The 16,024-nt window shown below is 41.0% G+C and overlaps 1 long non-coding RNA gene across 1 annotated transcript in view; it reads left to right on the top strand.

The window, feature by feature from the left end:
* LOC101684345 overlaps positions 1 to 9,463 on the top strand; it is a 57,673-nt gene extending 48,210 nt beyond the window's left edge. The window contains exon 4 of the long non-coding RNA XR_199802.3: positions 6,627 to 9,463. This is a non-coding gene — a long non-coding RNA (uncharacterized LOC101684345). The remainder of the gene's footprint in view (positions 1 to 6,626) is intronic.
* The last annotated feature ends 6,561 nt before the right edge of the window (positions 9,464 to 16,024 follow it).

A 16,024-nucleotide genomic window follows, 5' to 3' on the forward strand; every position in this document is an offset into this window, starting at 1 on the left:
ATGTTCATCTTTCAAACATTTTTGCATTCATGTGGAAGGTGACTTTTCTCTTTAGTTATTTGTTCTAAATATTTAAAAAAATTTTGTTCCTTTCAGTGCATTGCTTTTGGGCCATAAACAGTGCTCAGCTTACTAAATAATTGAAATTAATGATTACAAATGAAAATTTATAAACATAAATGAGGCAGTTTCTATTCTCAGGAGCTTAAAATGTAAAATAAATAAATAAATAGCCTTATGTCTTCATAAATAATTATAATAAAGATTGGTATCTAAGTCTATTCAGGTGGGTGTAACAAAATATCATAGATCAACTAGCTTATAAACAAATGAAATTTATTTCTCACAGTCAAATGATTGGAAGTCCAAGATCAAGTGTCAGCATGGTCCAGTAAGCATACCCTTTGTGCTGAAAACGTCCTGTATCCTCATATGGTGGAAGCAGCTAGGGAGCTCTTCAGGGTCTCTTTTGTAATATTTCTAGTTCTTCAGGAGGTTTCCACCCTCCTGACCTAAGTACCTCCCAAAGCACCACCTCTTACTACCATCGCATTGGGCATTATCATTTCAACAAATGAAATTTGGGGAGACACAAACATTTAAACCATATCAACTGGGTACATAATTTGGCTCCAGGCTCCAGGACAAACTGAAAATGCAGGGCTCCTTGATCGGAAATTAAGTATTTCAAGATGGTGACCAGATAGCATTCATCTAAGTGGGGACTGTTCTGAATACAGGGCCCTATGCATAGGCTGTACATCCATGAAGCTGGCCTTAATCATAATATGAGCCAGATATTGATATAGAAGATGTCACTGCAGGGGAGGAATGCCTGGGTGGTTCAGTCAAGTAAACATTTGCCTTCTGTTAGGGTCATTATCTCAGGAACCTGGGATGGAGCCCCAAGTCATGCTCCCCACTGAGCAGGAGTCTTGCTTCTCTCTCTACTTCTGCTCCCCCCATGCTCTCTCTTTCCCTAAAATCTTAAAAATAAATAAATAAATAGATACATAAGTTCCAGGAATGATCCATTTCTTCTAAATAACTTATTTGCATATAGCTGTTAATAATAATTTTTGATGATTATTTCTATTTCCTCAGTGTTAGTCATGATCTTACCCCTTTTATTCAAAATGTTATTAATTTGCATCCTTTCTCTTTTCTTTTGGATTAGTTTGGCCAGTTGTTTATTGATCTTATTAATTATTTCAAAGAATCAGATTCTAGTTTCGTTGATGTGTTCTACTGTATCTCTAGTTTCTAACTCACTGAACTGGTTTAATCTTAATTATTACCCTTCCTGTGTAGGGGGCTGGCTTAATTTGTTGCTGATTCTCCAGTTTTTGAGGTGTAAAGAGAGTTTGTGTATTTGGGATTTTTTAGTTGTTTGTTTGTTTGTTTGTTGTTGTTGTTGTTTTTAAGTGAGGCTTGGATGGCTATGTATTTTCCTTTTAGGACTCCCTTTGCCATATCTCATAGGTTTTGGACCGGTGTGTCTTCCTTCTCATTGGTTTCCATGAATTGTTTAAGTTCTTTGATTTTCTGGTTGATCCAAACATTCTTGAGCAGGATAGTTTTTAGCTTCCAAGTGTTTGAATTCCAGTTTCAAAGTAGTGTGTTATGAGACTATGCAGGGAATAATCTCAACTTTTGCTATTGGTTGACACGTGATCTGTGACCTAGTATGTGGTCTATTCTGGAGAAAGTTCCATATGCGCTTGAGAAGAAGGAGTTTTTTGTTGTTTTAGGGTGGAATGTTCTGCATATATCTATGAGGTCCATGTGATCCAATGTGTCATTCAAAGTTCTTATTTCCTTGTTGGTTTTCTGCTTAAATGATTCATCTATTGCTGAGAGTGGTGTGTTAAGATCCCCTACTATTAACATATTCTTTTTTTTAAATTAATTTATTTATTTTCAGAATAAGAGTATTCATTATTTTTTCACCACACCCAGTGCTCCATGCAATCCGTGCCTTCTATAATACCCACCACCTGGTACCCCAACCTCCCACCCCCCCCCCCCGGCCACTTCAAACCCCTCAGATTGTTTTTCAGAGTCCACAGTCTCTCATGATTCACCTCCCCTTCCAATTTCCCCCAATTCCCTTCTCCTCTCTAACTCCCCATGTCCTCAATGCTATTTGTTAGGCTCCACAAATAAGTGAAACCATATGATAATTGACTCTCTCTGCTTGACTGATTTCACTCAGCAGAATCTCTTCCAGTCCCATCCATGATGCTACAAAAGTTGGGTATTCATCCTTTCTGATGGAGGCATAATACTCCATAGTGTATATGGACCACATCTTCCTTATCCATTCGTCCGTTGAAGGGCATCTTGGTTCTTTCCACAGTTTGGCGACCGTGGCCATTGCTGCTAGAAGCATTGGGGTACAGATGGCCCTTCTTTTCACGACATCTATATCTTTGGGGTAAATACCCAGGAGTGCAATTGCAGGATCATAGGGAAGTTCTATTTTTAATTTCTTGAGGAATCTCCACACTGTTCTCCAAAGAGGCTGCACCAACTTGCATTCCAACCAAAGTGTAAGAGGGTTCCCCTTTCTCCACATCCCCTCCAACACATGTTGTTTCCTGTCTTGTTAATTTTAGCCATTCTAACTGGTGTAAGGTGATAGCTCAATGTGGTTTTAATTTGAATCTCCCTGAGGGCTAGTGATGATGAACACCAAGACAGCATGGTACTGGCATAAAAACAGACACATAGACCAGTGGAACAGAGTAGAGAGCCCAGATATGGACCCTCAACTCTATGGTCAATTAATCTTTGACAAAACAGGAAAAAATATACAGTGGAAAAAAGACAGTCTCTTCAATAAATGGTGCTGGGAAAATTGGACAGCTAAATGTAGAAGAATGAAACTCAACCATTCTCTTACACCGTACACAAAGATAAACTCAAAATGGATTAAAGACCTCAACATAAGACCAGAATCCATCAGAATCCTAGAGGAAAACATAGGCAGTAATCTCTTCAATATCAGCCACAGCAACTTCTTTCAAGATATGTCTCCAAAGTCAAAGGAAACAGAAGAGAAAATAAACTTTTGGGACTTCATCAAAATCAAAAGCTTCTGCACGGCAAAGGTAACAGTCAAAAAAAAACAAAGAGGCAACCCACGGAATGGGAGAAGATATTTGCAAATGACAGTACAGACAAAAGATTGATATCCAGGATGTATAATGAACTCCTCAAACTCAACACCCACAAAACAGACAATCATATCAAAAAATGGGCAGAAGATATGAACAGACACTTCTCCAATCAAGACATACATATGACTATCAGACACATGAAAAAGTGTTCATCAATTAACATATTCTTATCTGTATGACTCTTTATTTTGATTAACAGTTGTCTTATGTAGTTGGCTGCTTCCATGTTGGAGGCATAAATATTTACAATTGTTAGATCTTCTTGGTAGTTAGACCCTTTAAGAATGTCCTTCTGTATCTCTGACTTCAGTCTTTAACTTAAAATTTAATTTATTTGATATGAGAATTGCTACCCCAGCTTTCTTTTGAGACCCATTGGTATGAAATATGGTTCTCCTTCCCTTCCCTTTCAGTCTGGGTGTATCTTTAGGTTCAAAATACATCTCTTGTAGACAACATACATATGGGTCCTGTGGAAAGAGTTGAGGTGACATTCAACAGATGAATGGATAAAGAAGATGTGCTCCATATATACAATAGAATATTACTCAGCCATTAGAAAGGATGAATACCCAACTTTTGCATTGACATGGGTGGGACTGGAGGAGATTATGCTGAGTGAAATAAGTCAAGCAGAGAAAGTCGTTTATCATATGGTTTCACTTACTTGTGGAAGATAAGGAATAACATGGAGCATATTAGAAGAAGGAAAGAAAAAGCGAATTGGGGCAAATCAGAGGGGGAGACAAACCATGAGAGCCTGTGGACTCTGAGGAACAAACTGAGGCTTTTAGAGGGGAGGTGGGTGAGAGGATGGGTGGGCCTGGTGGTGGGTATTAAGGAGGGCACATATTACATGGAGCACTGGGTGATGTACATAAACAATGAATCATGGAACAGTGCATCAAAAACCAATAAAAATAGAGCTTCCCTATGACCCTGCAATTACACTACTGGGTATTGACCCCAAAGATACAGATGTCGTGAAAAGAAGGGCCATCTGTACCCCAGTGTTTATAGCAGCAATGGCCATGGTCGCCAAACTGTGGAAAGAACCAAGATGCCCTTCAATGGACAACTGGATAAGGAAGATGTGGTCCATATACACTATGGAGTATTATGCCTCCATCAGAAAGGACAAATACCCAACTTTTGTAGCAACATGGACGGGACTGGAAGAGATTCTGCTGAGTGAAATCAGTCAAGCAGAGAGAGTCAATTATCATATGGTTTCACTTATTTGTGAAGCAAAACAAAAAGCATGGAGGACATGGGAAGTTAGAGAGAAGGGAGTTGGGGGAAATTGGAAGGGGAGATAAACCATGAGAGACTGTGGACTCTGAAAAACAATCTGAGGGGTTTAAAGTGGCGGGGGGTGGGAGGTTAGGGGAACCAGGTGGTGGGTATTATAGAAGGCATGGATTGCATGGAGCACTGGGTGTGGTGCAAAAATAATGAATATGCTAAATGAAAAAAAAACAGTAATTTATTTTATGGTGAATACATAACACAACATAAATAAATAAACAAGCAAATAAATAAATAAATACGGGGCTTAGGAAGTATGTTTATGAATTGGACCCTGGCTGCCTCTATGATTTCATTTCCAGCCATTCTTTCTCTTCACCACTGACTTTCTTTCTACATGTTTCACGTACAAAGCATGGCAACCTAGGGTTTTCACTCTAGCTGTTTCCTCTGCCTGGCAAACATTCCCATGGGTCAGTCATTTGGCTAACACTCTTGGTCCTTCAATCTTTTCTTAACTTTCACTTCTTCAGAAAGACTTTCGTGACAACCCTATCTAAGTATCTACATTCTTTCTGTCTTCTTACCTTGTTTTCCTTGTCTTAATTATGCAATCCCTGGTTGACCAGATGTCTATGTGATTAGGATTTCCTGATGGTCTTCCCCAGACAGAATGGAAACTGTGTGTGAACAGGGGCTTTGTTTTATTCATGGCTATAACCTTAGCACATGCAACAAGGGTTGACACAAATAAGGAACTCCAGAAAGGATTAAGTAAATGAATGAATGAGGAATGAATGAAGACCTGTTGTTGCAGGATCCACTGTTTTTGCTTAGGGCAACAGCACTGTTTCCAGCTGGTTCTAGTGTTTGATGAAAGAATTGACTAGGGTGACAGGTGATGTGTAAAAGACATTCCACAGTTACAAAAGGTCAGGAATGGTAGATAGCATGGCATGTTTACAAATGTTCCTACACCTTCTCTCTCCCAGGACCAGCATTTTGTATATAAAAGCAACAGTATTGTCTAATTGTATCTCTTGTATGTATATTGTGAGTTTTATTCTGCTCACATATCTTATTCAATGTGATGACAAATTCATCTTCATTTATATCTGGAGGCATACCTCAGTGTCTGCTCTACTCACAGACTTGTTTTCTAAGGACTTCTTTTCATCATCCCCTGCTGAAAGGGTAGGTCCAAAAGGCCATGTTTAGTTCTATTACACCACCATGTTTGCTATACAAGATTGGAGCAGAACTGAACACCTGACCCAGTGTCAACCAATGAGCTTGCTGGTCCATCAGCAAGCTTTGAGTAAATCAGCTTTGGACAGAGGCATAGAGACTCTTTCCAACTGGTGATGGGTGTTGCACCTAACAGACTCAGAGCTGGAGGCTACATCAAGTCCAGTGAAGAGACAACACAGTCAGAGAGAAAAAGAGGTAAGAAACACAGAAGTAGAGAAAGAAGGAAGACCACGGAGCTGCTGAGAAATGGAGAGAATCTTTTTCTGAGAGTTTTCCATTTGCATGGACCAGCTGTAATTTTGGTTCCTCTCTCTGAATGAGATCACTTTCCTATCCTTATAATAACCCACTTTGGGCAACTGACACCTTTGCTCTCCAAAACAGAGCCAGAAATTAACCAGAAAAACACACCTAATGGGAAATGGACCTTTCTGGTTATTCTAATATTCATTTCAACAACATTTAATGCACAATCATAGCTACTATAGAGGTTAAAAATGTAGTAAGTGACAGAATTCATTCTCTGGAGAGGATATTAACTTTATTGGGAAAAATACACATGTGACAAACCATGGTTAAGATCTCAAGGAGTGGGGGTGGCTGGGTGGCTCAGGGGGTTAAGCCTCTGCCTTCAGCTCAGGTTATGATCCCAGGGTCCTGGGATTAAGCCTTACATTGGGCTCTTTGCTCAGTGGGGAGCCTGCTTCTCCCCTCTCTCTCTGCCTGCCTCTCTGCTTACTTGTGATCTCTCTCCATCAGATAAATAAATAAATAAATAAATAAATAAATAAATATTTAAATATTTAAAAAAAAATAAAAGATCTCATGGAGTTGAGACCTGTGTAGACAATGTTGGGTGAAGGCTTGGTGCCAGTTCTGGAAGGCTAGGTAAGATGCCGGAGGTTTATATTTTGTCGTTGTCTTTTTGTTGTTTTGTTTTCCCAGATAAGATGAATTGGGAAGAAGGTATGAAGCATCTTCAGGGCCATAATACTGTGACATGCATCATTTCTCCAGGTCTGACTTCGGCTGCAACTGGGATGGACAGATCCTGGGCACACTGACAGGGTGCCACCTCAACGGCAGCGACCTTTCATATTTCTGGGCTTTCCTCCTTTAGAGCATCCTCTAAAGCCAGGAGTGCCATGATGCTTCACAGAATTTCCAAGAAATGCAGGGAAGATATATGTTCTGGGCTCATTTCAACTGCTGGGGATTGGGAATCACGTGAAAAATGCCTCGGTCTCCTGTCCTTTAGAAGGACAAGTCATGAACATTCTGGGATGTCTTCAGAAGGTCTCCGACAGAATTGAGTCTTATATCTACATATGTAGCTACAAAATCACTCAACTATTGCTTCCTAAGTTCCAAATAGTCTTTCCATCTCCATCCAGTGCTCCTTTCCTCCCAGGTTACAGATGGGACAACAACGACAATGGCTCTATCTGTTGGGCCTCCGTGATTTTATAGGCACAGTTTTAAGCACTTTACATGAATCAGTTCATTTCTTCTTCACAACAGTCCTGGAAAATAGGTATAATGATTAATTCCATTTTGAAGACAAAGAGCATCAAAGTAAAGGGAGATGGATTGTCTAGACTAGAGTCACAGTTTTCCAGTGGTGGGGTCTGGATCTGAACTCAGTCCAGTCTGACTCACCACAGAAGCCACAATCTTCTCTAGGTGATCCCATTTCCAAGGAACCTAAAGTTGGAATTAATTCTTCCATGGAGGAGTTCATGAGAGAAAAATGGGCTCATGTACATGGAGGTGCATATTCCAGCTCAGCATTTAACTCCAAATATGAGAAGAACAGAGGAAGAAAGTTGACCCCCCACTCAGGCAAAGATGTTCCCCATGAAAACTGATGCTGACCTCTATTTTGAGGTCCAGGGCAGGCTGACTGGGATGCACAGGCTGCGGTGCAGCCTGCCATGCTCAGATGGAGTGGTGGTGGGGTAGCCTCGTTAGCCTGACAGCTCCTTGGGTGAGAGTTCTTGGGCTCCGAGGAGCGAAGGGTGTTTCGCCTCCCCCTGAGAGCCTGCAGGGCTCTGGAGCCAGCCTACTCACAGACTCGTGAGACTTCCCTCTGGAATGTGTTCTGGTGCCCAGCACTAGTGGAAGGTGTGCGAGGATCTAAAAGCACTCTGGTAATTTTTTGGAACCCCTGGAATGGAAGGTTTGCTTGGTTAAAATCCTGATAAAAGATAAAGACATTTGTGTGGCTCCCAGGCCAGTGCTAATACTTGGACTTGCTGGTGGCGGATTACTTCAAGTAGTGGATTAATCTGTTGGCCCAAGAATGGACTTCTGGACATGAACAAGGGCCTCAGCCTTCAACACATAGGCCGGCCCCACAGCGGCATTGATGACTGCAAGAACATTGCCAACATCATGAAAACACTTGGGTATCAAGGCTTCATCTTCAAGCAGACATCAAAGCCATTCTGATTGGTCGAGGATGGGTTGGGGCAGGACAGGGTAGCTGCTTGGCCCAGCCCAGCCCAGAACCTTCCTTTCCCTCACCAGAGGGGAAAAGGGAGAGTGGCACAGCTCTATATCCAGAGTGTCCCCCAGCCTGCCCCCTGCCAGGGGCCCAAGCAGGTCATTCCAGAGAGAGATAGGGGTGTTTCCAATCCACTGTGATAAAACCTACAGTCACTTTCAGAAGCTCTTGCAGCAGAGGGGATACACTGACATCTTCCATCTCTTACTGCTGCTGGGTTCTAACTCCAGCCTCTGCCTGATCCTCCGTCCTCCCCGCACCTGGGTCTCCTAGAGAGTAAATGAAGTGAAATGACCTATAATGTACTCACCCAGGGCTCTTATTTGGAGTGAGCATGTGTATTTCAAGGCCATAGGGATCCCTTCTCCCGGGCTTCTCCACTTGCTAAGTAACTCACAGAGCAGTACATCCATGGGCTTCTAATGCACTGTATGACGCATATCCCTGGCAACATGTTTGTGGGATGTGGGGCATGGGATGTGGTAGTGGCTCAACTGGAAGTGTGTTGGGAGAATAATCCATTAAAGAGGGGGAAAAATCAATATCACAATTAGGGACCATTTCATCCTATAATGACGCCAGCTGCTAAGGAGGGCCACTGCTACCAGGTGCTGCCTTTAATGGCGTGTGCTGTCTGCTGCTCTCATCAGCCCCTCTGCCTTCCCAGGATGTGATGTCCTCCTCGGACACCAAGGATGTTGAAAATAAGCAGATGCAAGGCCTAAATATCCTGTATTCATCAACAGTACAAGAGAACAATTTATTATGAGGCTAAAAACATCCTTCCCCAATCAGCTAAACTTCATGGACAATGCAGTTTCACTTCCTGGAATATTTTCTCTTTGGTTTTCTTCTTTTCCTCTTCTCCTTTCCCATGGAAAGCATTTAAAGCACCAGGACAGCTGATTTTACCATGTCAAAGAAACACAACATTCCCTGGGAAATTGTGCGTGAGGAATGACTTACATATAGAAGCCAACCTTTTCGTGTCTGCAGAAGAGTTCAAATTATTACCTTGGTCCTTGATAATCATCGTCTTTCATGATCATTCATTGATTCATTCTAGAAACATGCATTCAGTTCCTATGTATGTTAGTTACATTGTGTTGGGTCACTGAAAAGTTCATTCAAAACATAGATAATTGGCATTTCCCCAAGTAAAAGGCCAACCTCACGATCAATCATGAGCACATCTTCTTAAAGTCACTTAAAACTGAAGTTATTTTAGTTGTATTTGGAACTAAAAGCAATTAAAACAAAAAAAATTTAAGCTTTCAGCAATAGAAATGTTCCCTATTATTTTTAGTATAATTAAAAAAATATATATTTCAAAACAAACTGAGGGTTGCTGGGGGGAGGGGGCTTGGGAGAAGGGGGTGGGATTATGGACATTGGGGAGGGTATGTGCTTTGGTGAGTGCTGTGAAGTGTGTAAACCTGGCGATTCACAGACCTGTACCCCTGGGGATAAAAATATATGTTTATAAAAAATAAAAAAATATATATATATTTTAAAGTTGGGAAAAAAAATAACAGGATAAGTGGAAGTGGAAATGCAATTTGAGAATTCTGGTTTGATTCTTTGTGTCCCTGACACCTTCCTCTGACATCTGGGACATTCCCACATGTAAATCTGGTGTGGGGCTCTGTGTTCTGTTGGCCGTTTGGCCTTCTTGTTTCCCTAACACCACTCAGATCCCAGGATGAGCAATCTTTTAAATGTCTCCTGGAGGCTAACCAGCCCAGCCCCTGCCCCCAACATAAGAACACGTTTCTCTTCCTCTCCATCTTATGTCCTCCAGGGAAAAAAAGCACTTAAAAGTCAATCTTTCAGGGGTTCAATCCACATGCCCCTTTCTCATTTTCCAATGCTCAAGAGGAACAAGAAATGCATGCACGGAACATGATGTCAGTGTTCCCTGCTCACAGCCTTTTGCCTTTGAGGCTCGTGGGCAGTAGTGCCTGCGTGTCAACTCTCTGACTAGGACCACAGGTGCCCACCTATCCACGATGGTCCCAACCACCTCTTTTCCCTGCCCTCCCCTGAGGAAGACAGTCAGTGGGGTGCGTTATGAAAACAAGGCTACGCTATCACGTATTACCATGGCAACATCAGGGCATCTGCCATGGATGAGGGTGCCAAACTGGAGACATCCCCAATTGTGGATCCGAGCTGCTTTTTCCTGAAGCCTGGTCATCTGCTTGCTATTGCTGTGTGCTGAAAAGGGGCCATCAAGGCCAGGAAGGCTGGATCCATAAATAAATAAGGGTAATTAAATCTAATGCTTGACAAAAAACATACACTCATCACTGAGGTCAGGAAAGCATATCAGTTCTCACATCAGAATTACATTATTGCAAGTGGTATGGTTTGGGTTTTCCCCCTCATAGTTCTCATGCATTAACCATCACTAGAGACAGGATACAGGATGCAGTGATTATCCATTATGGGGCAGGTCCCTGAATCACATTTAGCCTAATAGTTGTTCTTGTGTTTTTGTAGCTGCTTATTCAACTTGTTGCTTTGGGTTCAGTTGTCCTTCCTGCAGAGATCCTGCAAGTAGAGGCACACTTCGATCTTCTGTGTGACGGTAGAGAGTGAGCACGGGTCACCATATGCCAGGCCACTTGTTGGCTAACTTATCTGCACATCTAAGATGGTAACTGTGCCCAAATACCCATGGTCTCACATGTCAGGGTTTTAAAATAGCTCTTATTTCAAAGTAGTGTGATCCGTACATATATAGCAGGTTATTCTAGTACTTTATTTTCAGATCTTCTTATCTTTTTTATTTTTTTAATATTTTTTTAAATATTCATTTATTGGACAGAGAGAGACCACAAGTAGGCAGAGAGAGGGGGAAGCAGGCTCCCCACTGAGCAGAGAGCCCGATGCGGGACTCCATCCCAGGACCCTGAGATCATGACCTGAGCCGAAGGCAGAGGCTTAACCCACTGAGCCACCCAGGCACACCAGATCTTCTTATTTTTTAAATGAAGTTCTAGTTAATTTGACTTGATAACCAATAATAACATTTTTTAAGAAAAAACCAATAATGACATTTTTTTATAAAAATGTCAACTTGCTGTCCTCCTTCCTCATTCTCCTCCTACCCTGCCTTCTTGAAATCACTGAAAGCTCAAAGAACTCTCTTTTCTAGACATGACTTTAACTGCTCCTGGTGTGGTTGAGTCCAGATCTCTCTCCAGTGCGATGCTTGGGGTGCTTTTTATCAATAGTGTTGCTTTTTTTTTTTTTTTTAACCACCTAGGACAACTAGTAACCAACAGGAACAACCAACAGGAAATGCTTGCCTTCAACAGACTCCCAAATTCTGGCTTGTATACAAAATGTCCTAACTTACTAAACTTAAGCTTTAAAAAGTGCTCTGAAGTGCTTCATCCCATGATGTTTGCCTTGGTTTGGCTTAATCATCCTGAATTTATTTTGCCCTCAATCCAAATGAAGCACAATTAACCTCAAGGGAGGAAGGAAGTATTCTCTTTTTTCTCCTTCTCCTCCTCCTCCCTCCTCCTCCTCCCCTCTCCTTCCCCCCTTCCTCCCCTTCCTCCTCCTCCTCCTCCTTCTTCTTTTAAGATTTTTTTTTTTTAAATTTGACAGAATGAGAGCACAAGCAGGAGGAGCAGCAGGCAGAGGGAGAGGGAGAAGCAGATGCCCTGTTGATTAAGAAGCTCAGGACACCTGGGTGGCTCAGTGGGTTAAAATTCTGCTTTTAGCTGGGGTCGTGGTCTCAGGGTCCTGGGATTGATCCCCACGTTGGGCTCTCTGTTTGGCGGAGAGCCTGTTTCTGCATCTCTGCTTACCTGTGATCTCTCTCTCTCTCTCTCTCAAATAAATAAATAAAATCTTAAAAAAAAAAAAAAGAAGCTCAATGTGGGGTTCAATCCCAGGACCCTGAGGTCATGACCTGAGCCAAAGGCAGATGTTAAACCGAGACATCCAGCTACCCCAGGGAGGTACTCTTCTTGCAAGGTGCAGGGACATGAGCTGTTCAAAAGAGTGTTTAATATTTATTCCCAAGCAGTGCTTGAAGAGCAAGGGGATATGAGTAGTTAATAATATTTTTATCTGGCTGCCAAAAATATATGTGTTTAAAGTATAAAACAGAAAATTTGAGAAGGGAAAAAAATAAAATATAGGAAGAAAAAATCACCTGAAATGAGAGAGCTCCTCTGTCAAAACTTTTGTTTTTGTCGTTCTACATCCCACACATATTTCCACACTCATACACAAATCCTAGTTACATGTGTTCTTTTTTTTAATCAAAGAAGAGGGTTTTATGATACAAAGGTTTTTGCCCCATGCTTTGCTCTTTACAATATATTTTGAATACTTTCTCCTGAGGACAGTGTAACAGCTCCCTTGTATCTTGTCTTATGAATGGGTCATAATTTGCTTTACTGATGTCCTATTAGAAATGAAGCTCTTTTAGGAATTATGCACATTTCTATCTCATTATTATCTTTGCATTAAATGTCATTATTTCTTTAAAATAAATTTCCAGAAATGGAACTGCAAGGCCAAATGTTATGTACATTCTTCAAAGCTGTTAATACCTGCAACTTAGTTGTCTAGAAAAAGCAGTACCATTTTGTACTTAAATAAGTGGAGTATCTATTTCTACAGTCTTCTATAGATAAACATGAATAGAATGACATACCATGTGCCAAGTGCTGTTTAAGGGTTTTATATGCATCTTTTCCCACTTAATTCTCACATCACCCTCTAAGGCAGTACAGCTATCATTTGCATTTTACAGATATGTAGGATGAAGCTTATAGAGCATGAGAGAATTTGACCAGAATCCCATGACTCTGGTTTTGACTTGGAAGCCTGACTTTTAGCCACCACTGTATAGCCTGATATACATATGTGCACATTTACTGAGTACCTACTAAGTGCAAGGCACAGTGCTGAGGCACTGCGAGAAGCCTGTACAGGTAAATCTAGCATGATCTTTGCTTCCAGTAACTTCTAATCCAGTCCAGAGAAAAAAATAGATGCATTCAAGAATATAAAATGTAGTTGGGCCAAGTAATAGCAGTAAATGAATGATATGGGATGTGAAGGAAGGGGAAGTTACAACCAGCTGAGAGAACTAGGAAACACTTTGAAGGGACAGGAATTATTCGAACTGACCTTTAAAGACATGAAAAATTTATATATGTGGGAATGGAGCATGAGCCTTTCCAGTAGAATGACTGTGTTTGTCATGGAGATGGAGGAACATCCATGGCCACAAAGAAGAAGAGTTTGATGGTAACAAAGGGGGTTGTGGGAAGTGCGATGGGAAGATGTAGTTGGAAGGGAAGTCATGGAAGTCTTTGCTGAATTGAGGAGAATGGATTTGGTCCTGTAAATAGTTGGGAGTGTCACTGGACATTTTTAGGGAAGAGACATGTTATGTGTGCTGAAGGTTACTCTGAGAGTCATTTGAAATGTGATTAGAGCTGAACGACTAGAGATGGCAACCTAAGTGTCAAAAAGAAAATGCATAATCTTTAAATAGAATCAAGATTGGACATTTGATTGAATATAGGGGCCAAAAGAGAAAGAATGTAAGATTTCCCTAAGGTTTTAGCTCTGGGTGACTGGGAGACCAAGATGTTAATACCAAAAGAAGGACAGACATTAAGAGCAGGGGCTGGCTAGGGAAAAGACAGAATCAAGTTTGGAACTGGTTAAACCTGAAGTAAATAGTGAAGACACCAGCTGAAAATCTGCCCTTGACCTTGGGAGAGGGTTCAAGACTTTGAAAACAGATGTAAGCATTATCTACAGGAAAGCCATAGCCAAAGCCAAGAACTTGTATTTTACTTTTGAAGGAAAAGAAGAGAGAAAAGAGGAGGCCAGTTGAGGCTCTTGCAAACTTTGAAAATGGAAACAAGAAGATAAATATGCCAAAAAAAATGAGGATCAGTAACCATAGATGAGAGAGGATGGGTTAGAGTGTTCTGAGCTTAGGAAACCAAAGAAGAAAAGACGTGCCAGAGCAGGAGCTGGTGAGGAGCAGGAAGCAATGGCTTTGCAAGTTTGTGGAGAAAGTGTCTCAGAGGTTCCCAGGCAAACGATGACAGAAAATAGGTCTTGAGACTTGGCAAGAGTCATGTTGTAGGTGGTTCCTTAGAGTGTCACCTCAGTAGAATGCTAGGGAAGGGGCCCAAGACAGGAAGAGATTTGGATGTCATTGAAAAATGTGGAAACAGTAAGAACAAAAGAAGATAACTTGAGGGTGTGACTATATACCAATGTGTACACACACATACAAATATCATACATGTAAAATACATACAGAATGTGGAAAAGAGAGACCATGCTCCTAAGCTGAAGATAAAGATCCAGAAGCAGCATCAGGAACAGAATGGAAATACAGGCAAGAAGGAGTAACTGCTGGGAAAAGGCCCAAAGGACATGACAGACATAAGCAAAAAGACCCGGATGGAAAGGTTATCAACTAACATGGTATGTCTTTTGGAGGAGGAGCTGTCATTAAGAGCAGTGTAGAGGTGGAGAGAAAAGCAAATGAAGGAATTGCCCTAATGCCCTCTGGGCTTGGTAGAGAGGGAGATGTGTTCCTCCGGGGAGCATGGGGAGCAGGGAGACAGAGGGTGGAGGAAGGACTGGGGTGGGTGATGTAGGGCAGATATAGTAAGGAATACATCATACTCTGCCTTTTATTTATTCTTAGCAAAACTAGTAATGGGAAATACCCTTACCCTAAGAATTCTAGTTTAACATTTTTCTATACAGAATATTCTGCTGTGAAGGGTTAAAGAAGTCAGAGGAGAAAGGACAGAGTAACAGATGGGGCACAGGTGTTTTCACACATGGAGTTTGTTCAAGTATTTAGAATGGATTGAAGGTCTTTCCTCACCTCAATATCCTTGCAATAAGAGAGTGGTAGGATATCATTTTTCTTTGTAAAATGGTATGTGGAGATATGTAAAAGCTTTGAGGTATTTTACATTTTAAATCTCCTACGTAAGGCTAAATATGCATATTGGCGGAAACTGGAAGGAAACAAGCACGATGCAAAATGATCATATGGGAATAATAATTATTTAAGTATTTTCTTTTCTATATTACAAACTATGTATGATATTTCTGGCTCTATAGTTGTTTTAACTATCGAGAATGCTTTTAAATTGTTCTTTTAATTATAATGTGTGCTGTCTTTTTCTGGACATTTGAGGTTTAATTGACATATGCTCTCAGATACTTGTGAGTCTCATGGTAGCATAGTGAACCTTTTGTATCAGAACTGAGCTAATTCTGTAGAAGCTTTTGACTCAACTACTCATGACCTATTCCAGGAAATGCATTACGAAGGAGCCAGCAGATAACAAATCTCCAGCTTAGGAAGAATTGCTTCTGGAAACTGCAAAGCATGAGATAAGGTTTATTCCATGGGAGCTGACTTTATCCAACCCTACACTCGAGTGATGTAGTGGGCTCTGAGTAAGCTGTGTACACAGAACTGATAAACTCTGCACTAAATTAATTAAGAATTCTATTGCTTTAATAGCTTGTCTTCAAAGACCGATGACTAACACTAGGATTTATTATGCAAACAACAAAAAATGGGCTATGTAAATTTTATAATGGGAGATCTAGGGTCATATTAAATCATCTCCAGATCTGTTGATCTTTCTGATACCTAAGCTACACTATACAGAATTTCTGATCATAGAGATCCAAGGATTATTTAGTAAGTAGAATAGTAAATTTTGCCCCTGAGCTTAGGGTTTGTAAGGTAACAACAATCATGTCATTTGAGTTTCATGACATCCCTTCAAAGGAGATATGATGAATCCCA

Source organism: Mustela putorius, unplaced genomic scaffold (assembly GCF_011764305.1).
Source record: "Mustela putorius furo isolate JIRA1106 unplaced genomic scaffold, ASM1176430v1.1 tig00000765_pilon_pilon_pilon, whole genome shotgun sequence".
Taxonomy (NCBI): domain Eukaryota; kingdom Metazoa; phylum Chordata; class Mammalia; order Carnivora; family Mustelidae; genus Mustela; species Mustela putorius.